This window comes from Bombus vosnesenskii, unplaced genomic scaffold (genome assembly GCF_011952255.1).
Source record: "Bombus vosnesenskii isolate JDL3184/JDL3185 unplaced genomic scaffold, Bvos_JDL3184-5_v1.1 scf7180000014787, whole genome shotgun sequence".
Classification (NCBI taxonomy): domain Eukaryota; kingdom Metazoa; phylum Arthropoda; class Insecta; order Hymenoptera; family Apidae; genus Bombus; species Bombus vosnesenskii.
The window spans coordinates 8,891-22,285 of record NW_022883643.1 but is presented as its reverse complement, the minus strand read 5'-3'; the positions used below and the strand labels follow the sequence as shown (position 1 = coordinate 22,285).

Here is a 13,395-nt window from a genome sequence, read left to right as displayed (position 1 = left end):
CAACATATCAGCCTCCCAAATGGAAAAAATTCGCATATTCGAAAGAAAATGCATCAGAGCCTGCTTGAGTACCTACAGATCCGAACACAGCGGATTCAAAAAATATATAAAAAACAAAACAATATACGACCTAGCCCACGTCCACCGCATAGACTGCCACATCCTAAAACTAATACGAAACCACTTCGCGCAAGCGGCAAAGATAAAAGAAAATAGTTTAATCTTCAGTTGCTTATTTCCAAATGATACATACTACAAAAGCACTCTGACAACAGGCTACATCCCGCCAGAAGCTTTCCCATACCTTGACGGAAAAAACTACCTACAAGACCAAAATAACATCCCGACAATCTACCATATAAAAAGGAAAATAGGGACCCAAACTATACTCTACGAAGAAAACCTAGATGGCCAGTCCGCAGACACCAGATGGACATACAACATGGCCCTCCCTCCGAAAGACATCAAAGACAAACACAGAAAAAATTCAAAAAAATATTGGTGGATACCGAATCCATAATAAAATAAGAGAGAAAATCCTCTAAACCGATAAAACTCAATTCTGCCCCCGTACAACACAGGCACAAACATCGTAATCACTGCAATTCGCCTTCTTTTAAAAGAAACTTATTTATTCAATATCCCCCTCCCCCTCCCCCTCCCCTTACCCCACCCCGCCCCCAAACACCACAGCACCCAAAAATATACTACCGAAGCGTCCTGTTTTGCGACCCAGTTTCCAGGACAAAAACAACAAGTAAGAACAAAATCACATAGAAGCTCCGCTCCTCCAGCGGCTTAAACCAAAAGATATATCCAACACGAAAAATGTAAAGCGTCAACAACATATTACAGCATGGCTACTTAGTACCGTTGCGTATCGGTACCTCTGCCTAAGATACCATTATATAAATTCACCGTTTATTGTGAACACTATAATGTATTCAAAATTGTATATTGGGTTTTAAATAAACAGCTTAAAAAAAAAAAATACGGTCGTTAAGGTGGAGAATTGAAGGTGACGCGTCGCGAGTTCGAATCCTCGGTATGGAAGGCCGGCAAAAAAAGGGACGGAAAAACCAAAATTTCTCTTAGAATATACAAACAGGCAAGCGGCCAGCCCCTCCCTTGCGTGTGTTCTGCGTGTACTTTCTGGGAGTACTTGGTTTTTAAACGTGCTTGGTGTTAAGCACACAGGGGCCCGACGATAAAAACTCGCACTGGTACACTGTCCCGTTCGTGGAGGTTTTAGCCGGTAAGAATCCGGCACTACCTTCTGCCCGTCCCCACAGGGTGGTAAGGTGTCTATGAAGATTTCCTCCACGTAAAAAAAAAAAAAAAAAATTTTTTTTTGTAGTACGGAAGGAGATATGCTTAACACTCCTGTAGACAAGGATGGAACACATATATAAATGGTTAGGTGAGATTATTTTCATAAAAAATGAATTTTTGATCAATATCCAAACGTGTTATATTGTATATCAATTGTATAAATAACAAGAAAGGATTAATATATCCTTTTAAACTTTGCATGCTGCACAAAAATATAGAACACATTTATTCGCAATATATTCTAATAAAGTTTCATTCGTCTGAAAAGACACAAAAGAGTTTGTCGACATTTCTTAAACATGATCGAAATTGATTGCAATATACTTGCGTCTACAGTTTGCTACTGGAGCAGAAGATTGTCAGAGATGTACTTACATACGTTTAAGGCGGATCGTATTGTTGTGCCTTGGAGTGACAACGTTGTTTTGCTTCGCTAGGTCTAAAGGTAAACAAATTCCGAACAGAACATTATCGTCGTTCTTTCTAATCGTCATCCGGAGTTACATCTGAAATTTTTATAATACCATCGTTCGATACGAATAGACGAACGTCCTTTCTAGGACGATCATTATAACGAATCATTATAACAGGTCATACAGTGCAATAGCAAGCGTAGAGTTGAACGGTAGCATTGAAGATGCGACGATTACAACTGGCATACACTATCTTTGTACTTGTATTTAAAGTGATTTTAATATACACTGACTGTTACAATTTTATCACTCCTCTCTTTAATAAACCAACCAACACGTAGAATGTACCACATCAGCTCGTAATTTTTGAAATAAGATACGAGATGTTCCACATAATCCATATATTCCTTGTCTTTGTTTTCAAACTGAACAGTATCTAGAAGTTATCTGCAAATCCGGATATATTCCATCTAAAGCATTTATTTTCTGACATTCCTTAGATTTATAGATTAGCATAAGAAATATTTACCGATCATGCGTATTACTGTACGACAAATGTTTGATATATACTTTTAACAATTATTGTGCCGATTTAAAATATTCATAACCAAGGTTATATATGTCGGAGATGAAAGAACACCGGAGCCTTTCGAATTTTGGATAATTCCGTAACATTGTAACCTAGAGTCTACTGTAGCTGTAATTAAACAATTGTAGATATTCAATCCGATTGTAATTGTTCGAGAGTTGTGATAATGAGCTTGGGCTCGAGGCGACAGTCAGTCGCCGAACGTAGCCGCGGTCACGGGATGAACGCTTTGTCTAACAAAGGCATGGAATAATTCTATAGCTCTCCTTAAAAAGGAAATAGTTGTAACACTCAACAGTAAACATTCCAACTGTCTCTGTCCGGTAGCTCGCCACACGCAGACCCTATTCTTCGAGTAAGATGATTGCCAGATGTCGATGCGTCTCCGCAGTACATGTTCAGCTAGCTCGAGGGCCCGTTATATATCTAAACAGAAATAAACTAAACATAGCACTCAGCTTCGAGCTTACCTCCGACCATACGCCCATATTAATTACATACAGAAACAAATCAATACTTTACAGCAGCACAGAGAAGCTATGCAATAAAACCATCAAATGGCAAAGAAATAATAGAGAGCAAAATCAGCTGCAACATCCCACTGAAAACACCCGAACACATCGATCAAGCAGTAACAACGCTCACAGAAACTATCCAAGAAGTGGTGTTGGTTTCTTATTTTTCTAATCTTTTTTACTTAACAATATTCTTTCAATAATCTATAATTGAAGCATCGAAAAACATTAATGTTTTAGTATTACACTATTACCATACATTATATCATTCTTATTTTTACACACATTTATATTTTTCTAAATATTCGTTTTCTGTACATCAAAAGCTGTTGAGATTTATCTCGGAATAGAGAGTAAAAATGCGTGGATGAATGTAATAAGATAACAAGATAACAACAATAACAGAGATAAAAAAAGGGCAGAAAATAGCGTGCAATTAAAAATTTTAGCGGGTTTAAAGAAAAAAATGTGTCTTATAAAAAGAAAAAATAAACATTAAGGTGCTATAACAATTATTTAAATAAACTGTTTGATGAACTTTTTTAGTTCATCGAGAAGGAGAATATATAATAATTTTAATCCTGTTTTGGTTTTTCGTTTCAGTCAAGAATTACGAGGTGGATCTTTCACGCCGATTGAAAACTGCAGCTCATGAAATAGGATTAGAAATCTGTTATAATTTTTCTTTTTACTTAAAAAAAGATTTGTTTGTGTTCGTTAAATATACATGAAATCATATCTCAAAATTCAACAAATTCGTTTCTTTCTTACCCTTCTAAAAAAAAAAAAATCACAAAAAGACGCTGTTTTAGAACATTCTAATTCAGGGCATTCCCTTAATACATCTGCAGAATCTACGAAAGAAGCAAAAATATTTAGTTAATTCCGACAGATTTCAAAATATATTAATTCATAGGAAATCATGAAAAATTTTGCATTTGATATTTGATATTTATAGTGTACGTTTTGAAAAATAAATAATCTACATACATGTTATGTTTTCTAGAATTAAGCATTAGATTCAACCAGAATCAAACATACGATAAACATTTATTATTCAAGTTATACCACACCAGAATAATTTACTTATAATTCTCAAAGAGAATTGATTGTAAAATTCTTCCAAATAAAAAAAAAAAGAAAAATGTTTTCTTTTCGATACATATTCATACAATCTAACATGACATGATGACAAATTTTAAACAAAATTTTCTATTTCGTCGTGTATACTATTATCTTCATTGTATATAATTTTCACAAATAGCTTGATATGATAACTTCATTGCAATAAACAGAAATGATAGAAATAAAAAATAAATGAAAATAAAAAATATAGATGAAAAATAGAATTTAAATTATTACTATTCAAAATACAGCTGAAATAATTTTTCTGCAGAGATGGCAATGTTTTCCTACCTGTATCGAAGTGTAAGAAATTATGCAAATATGATATTTCAATCTTTGACACTAACAGTGAAATGTATTTTATAACTAGAAATGAAGACAGAAACTATAAGTAGTATTGTTGTCATTATAAGCATCGTAATTGATATTATATGTATACGTGTGTATACTTACATACGTATATATGTATATGTCGGAGGTGAAAGGAAAGCCGAAGCCTTTCCTTGGAAATTTTGGGAACATCCTCTAGTACTTTAGCCTAGATTTTATTATAGCTGTAATTGTTTAAAATTTGTGATAGCGAGATTGGGTTCGAGGTGACAATTGGTCGCCGAACGTAGCCGCGGTCACGAGATAAACGTTTTGCCTAAGGGAGGTCTGGAGTGGTTGTATGGGTTTTCCGAGAAGTGTGATTGTGGCGGCATGCGGCCTCTAGAGCGGACCTAGCCACGTGTGAGGTTACCTGGAAGGTGCCGAGACAATGGGACATACATTGTATCAATAACCAAACTCCAGGCAGAAACTGCCTAGAAACGGCGTTCCGAACTTTTCGATGCTTCTAACGAGTGCGTATCGAATTGCAGACGAGGCTGGCATTCGTGCGATTGCCTTGGAGAGTGACGCATCGAGCATTTTCGTCAATCGTATTTTGCGCCTAAGATTATTTTTTACGCTTAGTAAAGAGTTATCTCGTTGGCCGTGGATTCGTTTGAACCCAACAAAAACATTGTTAATAGTGTACATTAAATTCATTATTCGTAAATCATATTATTCATTAACTTCATTGTTCATCAAATTTATTATTCATTAGATTTAATTATTTGTTAAGCTTAGTGATAGTCTTGTATATACGTGTACATATAATCTCGGCTTTGTGAAACGATGGCTAGTCCACGCGAAGAGTTGTCACGCGCCCAAAATTCCGATCTTAACCCGACATATATATATATAAAGAATATATAAAGAATAAGTTGATTAAAATTTTGAACACAAATAGAAATTTAATGTTAATTATTCTCATTTTTAACCTTTAACGCTCCGACTTTTAATTGTGAATATCGACCGACAACTCCAACTTATTCTCATTATACTTCGACTTGCAAGGTTTTAACACTTTACCGACCGATAGCCGAATAATCGCTTTTTTGTCGTCGACACTTACCGACTGATAGACTATTAATCGGCTATTACTATAATTAAAAGCTATTACTTATAATTCTCCATGAGAATTGGTTGTAAAATTCTTTCAACTAAAAAAAAAAAAGGAAAAAAGTTTTTAAGTACCAGATTTTAAAAAAGGTACCGCACCGCACCGCACATAGGTGGTGCTTGAGAGGCACACTTGGAGCGTTAAATGTTAAGAGGAGATATAAATTTCTAAATTTATCAAATACAAAAATATTATTCAGAAATACTTGAAAAACTTTGACATTTTTTAGGAAAAAACATGTTTTGCAACAACAAAAAATTATCAATGTACAATGGAAGCTTCCCACACTAGAAAGGAAAAGAGGAACAAAAGTAACCAATATTAAGTGGTTAGAAGATTCGTAAACGTCAAATAGATGTATAACATTACAAAACATCAGTGATGAGAATTTATAAAATCATTCTACTTTTATATCAAAAACAATACATTAAATGTAATGTAAATTAAATAAGACAAGGAAACGTTAAAACTACATATAAGAACCAAAAAACATATAACGAAACAATTGGAAGAACAAATGAAATTACAAGAGCTCGATTCAGACGCATACAGGATAGTAAGAAATATTCCAAAAAATAAAAATGTAAATTATTATACCTACTAAGCAAAGATATTAAAAGGTTTCAGGTGACAATAAAAGAATTACACCCAAAACTTTTTTCTTATTTGGTAGACTTTTTACAATCAATTCTCATTGAGAATTATAAGTAATTTAAACACCCAAAACTTGACATAAAATATATCAAAACAGATCTATTGGAAAGGAGACACACGCTACACAACGTAATTTACTTAAGCGAAAGTGTCGCTTTAACATCATTGTCAATGTTTCTCTCTGAACGTGAATAAGACGGTATGTGATACGTTCATAAAAGTATAAACGCCAAGAGCTAATAATAATATTCCACAGTGTGTGAACGACATGGACGCACGAAAAATTATTGTAATAAATTACCGACTCGTGTCAAATGTTCAGGTATGTGTCTCTCGATTAATTGCTCATATGTAAAAAAATAAAAAAGGTAATCTGTGCAAATTGCAGAAACAATCATCCGGCAAGCTACAAATGTTGGATTGTAAGGAAGGAGCTGCAAAAAGATTATTTCTTCCAATTATCACCAGCCATTTAGTATCCATTTATATTATTATTCGGTTTATAGCCAAATGGTTCACAATGTTTAAACATACAAGAACCAAATATCGACTGCATTAACGAGTAACAAATTTTAAGCAGAAATGATAAAAGAAAGCAATAATCAAAAACTTAAAGAAACAACGGAAAAGACCTGAATACGATATAATAACAGCAAAAATATTAAAAGAAATTCCGGACAAAGGAGTAAGATTTTTATTTTCAGGCTAGGGAATTTTCCACAGATATGGAAACGTGCACAGATAGTGTTAGAAAAAGCAAATAAGAATGTAATACCACCATCCGCTTATAACCAGTAACTTTCCTTCCAATTATATCTATATTGTTTTCTGGCTTTTCTTTGAATCTGTTAATCGTATGTTGTGTCGTGTCTTACCTTGTTATGTAGTATTTAACCAGGATCATTTTTTCCACCATCGTTTAAGAACGGATGGCTTTAAGCCGAACGTAAATGTCGAATCATACGAGGATCAGAGACACCACCAGCAACGTCAGGCTTTTAACCTTTCTTATAATTTCCCACACAGGAATTTTACAAAAACTCTTCCAACCATTCCATAACCAGCTATCGACGAGACAAGCCAACTTTCTTTTTCCAGAAATTCTCTGCAAGCCATGGATAGGATAGAAACAAGAGGAATCGTGTACTATTGGATTGGCAACTAAGTGATTGCGGATTTTGCCATTAAGTGGTAATGACAAGATCCGCAATCATTTAGTTGCCAACCTAATATATTATAGTTTGAATGTATATGTTGATATTAAAACTATTCGATTCTTCGATCCATACTATGGAATCCAACATCCAAAATAGTGGAGAAGACAATTGACAAAAGATGAATGGATGAAATAATAGCTAAATCCCTTTTTTTTGTACGTGGAGAAATGCTCATGGACGCTTTGTTGGTGCTGCAGTAGCATAGCAGTGTCGGACTCTTACCGACTAAAATGGAATGCCACGGAACCTCTTGCAAATTACGGCTGGTGCACTCTCCTAAAAGTTTCCTAACTGATTAATTTGGCGCTAGCGGACGCCATTGCCGCTAGCGCCACCTCCCTGAAAGTCTTGACCCATAGCGGGCGGGGCGGAGCGGTCCAGGGCCACCAGACCACCATCTCCCTCGGCCGCATTAAAAAACAATTTTTTTTTCTTTTCTTTTGTTTTTTCTTTTCTTTCTTTTTTGTTTTTTTATGTTTTTCTTTCTTTTTGTCCTTTCGTTTAGTTGTTAGTGATTGTCAGTGTTTTTTATTTTTTCTTTTTTTTTCGTGGAGGACGTTCTCATAGACAACCTCTTACCTCTCCATCGTGCCGACCGGGGGACACTGGGCGGCGGCAGAAAGTAGTGTGTCGGCCGGACTCTTACCGACTAAGATCTCCACAGTGAAAATGGTAGAAACATGGTCGGAAGTGTGAGTGGTCGTCGGCCCTGGGGTGCTTACCAAGCAACTCTACCAAGCACTCGCGGAAAGTACCAACGCAACGCATATGGGAGATGTCGTATATTAGCTTTTGAGAGAGATTTTGGGTTTTCCATCCTTTGGAAATATATCCAGGGCGAGGATTCGAATTCACGATGCGTCGTCTTCAGTCCCGGGCCATAACGAGTGTAGCTTTTTTTTTTTATAATGTTTATTGACCAGTAGATGAATGTGTTAGATAGATGATACATTTACACTGTACATGTGAATGTGTGCGTAAGCGTCAGAGGACGTCGAGGGCTCAGTTGAGACAAAAGACGATTGGTAGCTGTTAGAAGGATCTATTAGAATTGTCTGTTGACAACAATCGTACGTGTAAGAAGGTTATCGAGGTCTTCAGAGTGTAGTATATGTCGGAGATGAAAGGACATCGAAGCCTCTCCTTTGGAACTTCGGGATAATCCCCTAACACCGTAATCTAGATTCTATCATAGGCGTAATTAAACAATTGTCGTCTTTCGATCCGATTATATTTGTTCGAGATTTGCGATAATGAGCTTGGGCTCGAGGCGACAGCCAGTCGCCGAACGTGGCTGCGGCTCGAGGGCGGCTAGCATCTTTTTCTAACTACCGATATGGAGATTGACCAATCAGCAGCAACGTCAATTTCCCTTACTTTCCGAACGAAGGCTATCCCCGATGAATCCCATGATCTCGTGTCCTTGGACACACCCCATCGTAGTTTTTCCTCTGTGGCATTGTTGGGACGGAAAGTCATTCTTTCTTGCGACAATGTATAATCCGAACGAAGTTTCGTTTCACGCCCCGAACTCTAATTCTAATGTAAACCCGACAAATATATGTATAGCTGTTGTGAATAAAGTAAATCATTTACTTTTCCGATTCCTCTCTATACCTTAACAGAATGTTACATTGGCATGCTGTTCTCCATAAACAATGAACTTTGGTTGTGGGCCTGTTTAGGCAAAAGTACCGATACATGACGGTACGACATAGGCATACAATATTTTGTATGTCGGAATTACATTTTTTTAGCTTTACAATATAGAAATTGGATTTAAGTCGCTATAGAGCGGTGCGTATATACGATGTAGTTTTTTCTTTCTATCTCTGTTCTGAAAACCTGGTCGCAAAAACAGGACAGTTCGTTAGTCTATTCGGTTTCGGAGGGGCTGTGGGATTTTGGAAAGGGGTCGGTGAGGGTGGACGGGGAGGGGAAGGGAGGGGTGTCCTGTAGAATTATTTGCAATATTTACAAAGTTTACAATATTCACACTATTTTATACGGAGGGAGATTTGAGCGTTGCCGTTTTGTGGCTCTTTCTCTTGTTATTCTCTTTTTTACTATGGTTTCGGTATCCACCAATTTTTTTATGTTTTTTCTGTGATTGTCTTCTGTGTCTTTTTGGGGAAGGGCCATGTTGTATCTCCACCTAGTGTCTACGGTTTGTCCACTTAAGTTCTTCTCTATTGTTTTAATCCCTATCTTTCTTTTTATATGGTATATTATTGGGATATTATTTTGGTCTTGGAGATAGTTTCTTTCGTCTAGGTATAAAAACGCTTCGGGCGGGGGGGGGCCTAACCTGTTGTCAGTGTATTTTTGTAATACGAATCGTTTGGAAATAAGCAACCGAAGATTAAATTATTTTGTTTTATCTTTGCAGTTTGCGCGAAGTGGCTCCTTGTTAGTTTTGAGATGCTTTTCTTTTTATTTATTTATTTACATTTTACAATTTGTCCAGTAGGACATTTGGTAAAATATTATAGCTTAGTGGTATAATAATATAACATGTGGATGGCTACCCCCAGTGGGATACCATCTTCGAATTTGATTGATTTATTTCTCTAGTGTGGTGTGTGTTTGTTTGTTAGGTTATGTACTTGTTTTAAGATGTGGCAGTCGATGCGGTGGTTCTTGGCTATGTCGTAGATTCTTTTATTTTTGACGTATTTTTTGAATCTGCTGTGTTCGAATCTGTAAGTACTCAGGCAAGCCCTGATGCATTTTCCTTCGAATATGCGAATTTTTTCCATTAGGGAAACTGATACGTTGTACCAGATTAGGCAGCTATAGGTTATGATCCGTCTGATTAGTGCTTGGTAGCACAGGATTTTTACTTTGCTGTTGAGACGCTTGGTGTAGAATAATCTTTTCGTCTTCTAGAATGCTTTGCTGGCTTTGGAGAGTTGAATTTCGAGGTGCTGTTTGCAGTTTAATTTGTCGTCTATATTTACGCCTAGATATTTTACGCAATTTTTGTGTGGTATGAGCTCCCCTTCGTTTGCTTTTCCTCTTAATTGGAATTTTTTACAGTGTTCTCTTTCTATTGGGCCGATTTCACTTGACGTGGATCTAAACGGTATGGTTTCGCATTTGGTTGCATTAATTTTTAGTTTCCATGTATAGTAGTAATCGTTAATTTTGTCAAAAAGTTCTTGAAGTTCTGTTCTTATTGTTTAGGTGTAAAAGTGTTGTTCGTGATAATTGTTGCGCTGGCTGTAGATGTCGCTGATGGGGTAACTGCTGTTTTTCTTCTAATTGCGTTGAATTGATTTTCTGGGATTACGTTATTTATTGCGCAGAAGGAGGCTAGGGGGTTGTTTATGACTATTTCCAATACGTTGCTTATGGTGGGGAGGAGGCTTATAAGTCGTAGGTTTGCAGGTGATGAACCGTCTTTATTTTTTTGTAATGGCTATTAATTTGGCCTTTTTCCATTTTCCGGGGAAATACGTGTTATTTAGCGCATTGTTGAAGAGTACCGTGTAGTACCATTTTATTTCGTTAGGTAAGCGTTTGAGCAAAATGTTTGGCATACCATCGAAGCCGTAGGATTTTTTCTTGTTTAGTTTGGAGAATATTATATTTAGTTGGCTGTAATTTGTAAAGTAGTTTATTTCTGGTTCTGGTTGTTTGGGGTTGTCCGAGGTGTTTTCGTTTGAGAATGTGCAAACTGTTTTATTTTGCGCTATGCCATGTTCTATTTTATTTTTGAGTTTGTTTGTTTCGGCGATGATAATGCTGTTCAGTCGTTCTCGACCCATGTGGTCGTTTCGTGTGTGTGTTTTGGAAAAGTGGGTGCCGATAATGTTTAGTTTTTCCGTTTTTTTTTAACGAGCGTAGCTGGCTATCCGGCCAAAAGCTAAATACCTAATCCTAGGCCAACAATTTAGATTCAGGAAGAATCAGAATACAGTAAAGTAAATACACAGAATGACCAGCGACGTAATTAGATCAACGGAAGGTGGAAAATACTGCACCGCGTTGCTTCTCAATGTGGAAAAAGCCTCCGCTAAAGTTTGTATGTTTTTATGTATTATGTGATAAAATGAAGGATTTTAAGGAAGTTATAAACAATTCTGCTGAATAGCACATATAGAATTATTTTCTCCCACATTACGAATAGGTATTTGTATGTTAAAATTAGAAGTGTATGTGTCCTCTCTGAAAGAAATTAACGGTTCCACAAGAAAATGTCCTCGAACCCATTTTCTATTTTGTTTATTGCTAACAACGCTAAAAACGGAAACTTATTCCATCGCTACGTTCACATTTGAAAATAAGCTAGAAAAATTTGTCGAATGTGGGCAAATTGTAAAGTACAAATTAAATAATAAAAAAAAAAAGAAAAAGAACATCTGAAAATATCCCATCCAAACATGGAAACATTAAAATAGCAAGAAGAACCTAAAACGCACGTATATAATACAGAACGCTAAGCGAGAGATAACAAAATCCAATTAAACTCAAACAAGTTTTCGCACATTGTCTTCATTTTTAAGGAGAAAGAATCTTCTGAGATTAAATTGTTAAATCAGGAAATCCAACAAACAACTTCTTGTACAGCATTTGGATCATAAGTTGGACTGGAAAACATTAAACACCTAATGATAATGAGAAAATCGTTGCACTATCTTACAGCAAGAACATCTAAATTGAGCATGAGCAACAAATTACTAGTTTATAAAACCATAACAATAACTGTAGCAGCTAACTACCGACACAAAGAAGAAATCATCCTGCCAGCGGCTAGTCTCACGTATAGTTGAGGGTTGGATGATAAAATAAAATAGCTGAGTCGTAACACAATTATCAATTTTGCTTTTATTAAACTTTATTATGAATTCAGCAATCACAATGGAATATACACTGAATTAACACACATAAATCATTCCAATAACTTTATGTAATACCTAGTTACACTTATACGTTAAGTATGCGATCGTTCTAAGGGTAGAAACTCGGTAAAAGGTGTTGCCTATTCTAAAGATGGAGACTGAGTCGTTTAGTGACGATAGTGTGGATGTTGAGGTAAGCTAGGGGTGGGTGTGTCTGAGGTCACGAGATGATCTGATTCGTTAAGGACAATTTTGGTTAGGAAAGCGAGAACGATAGACATTGCTTTTGATTGGAGAATCAACATCGTTCCGGTGCCGTTGGAAAAGCAGAGGAACAAATAAAGTTCTTCTGTTTCACAAAAGAAGGATACATACATATGTATTTTCTTGTCCTTCTAACCCATTGCCGTTGCGGTCATTTGTTGCAAATTCGATCGTTTGCATCTGACCTAAATCTTGAGGTTAAAATCTTCTGTTACAAATTATTAATTAGACCTATTTATAACTTATGCTAATCCCATACGTTATAAAATCTCTGCCAATGCGATGGAAAACGCAAGGCTAGGCATCTTGAAAATAAGCGCATTAGAAGAAGCAGCAATTATTTTAGAACGGCCATCTCTTACTACAAGAATTATAATAGCAGCAAAAATATATTATTAAGAGCTTCATAATAGATTTAATAATAATGATTTAATTAAGGGAATTATTTACCTTTACCCCTTGTATTTAGAGAGGGCTATGAAAAATGTACATCTCTTTCAGGAGACTAATTAGAATACTTCCTATGATGTACATTACCACATTAAGAATCAAATACTTTCCAATGAGCTAGAAGCTCGGCGGGGCAGTTGGCTACGGTCGTTAAGGTCGAGAATTGAAGGAGACGCGTCGCGAGTTCGAATCCTCGGTATGGAAGGCTCGCAAAAAAAGGGACGGAAAAACCAAAATTTCTCTTAAAAGTAAATATACTACAGGCAAGCGGCCAGCCCCTCCCTTGCGTGTCTTCTGGGTGTACTTTCTGGGAATACTTGGTTAAAGGTGCTTGGTGTTCAGCACACAGGGGTCCGACGATCAAAACTCGCACTGATACACTGCCCCGTTCGTGGAGGTTTTAGCCGGTAAGAATCCGGCACTACCTTCTGCCCGTCCCCACAGGGTGGTAAGGTGTCTATGAAGATTTCCTCCACGTAAAAAAAAAAAAAAAAAAATTTTTT

At 36.3% G+C, this 13,395-nt stretch overlaps 1 pseudogene; it reads left to right on the top strand.

Annotated features, from left to right (window-relative positions):
* The first annotated feature begins 1,351 nt into the window (after positions 1-1,351).
* Positions 1,352-1,451, top strand: LOC117240557 (annotated as a pseudogene).
* Positions 1,452-13,395: the final 11,944 nt, after the last annotated feature.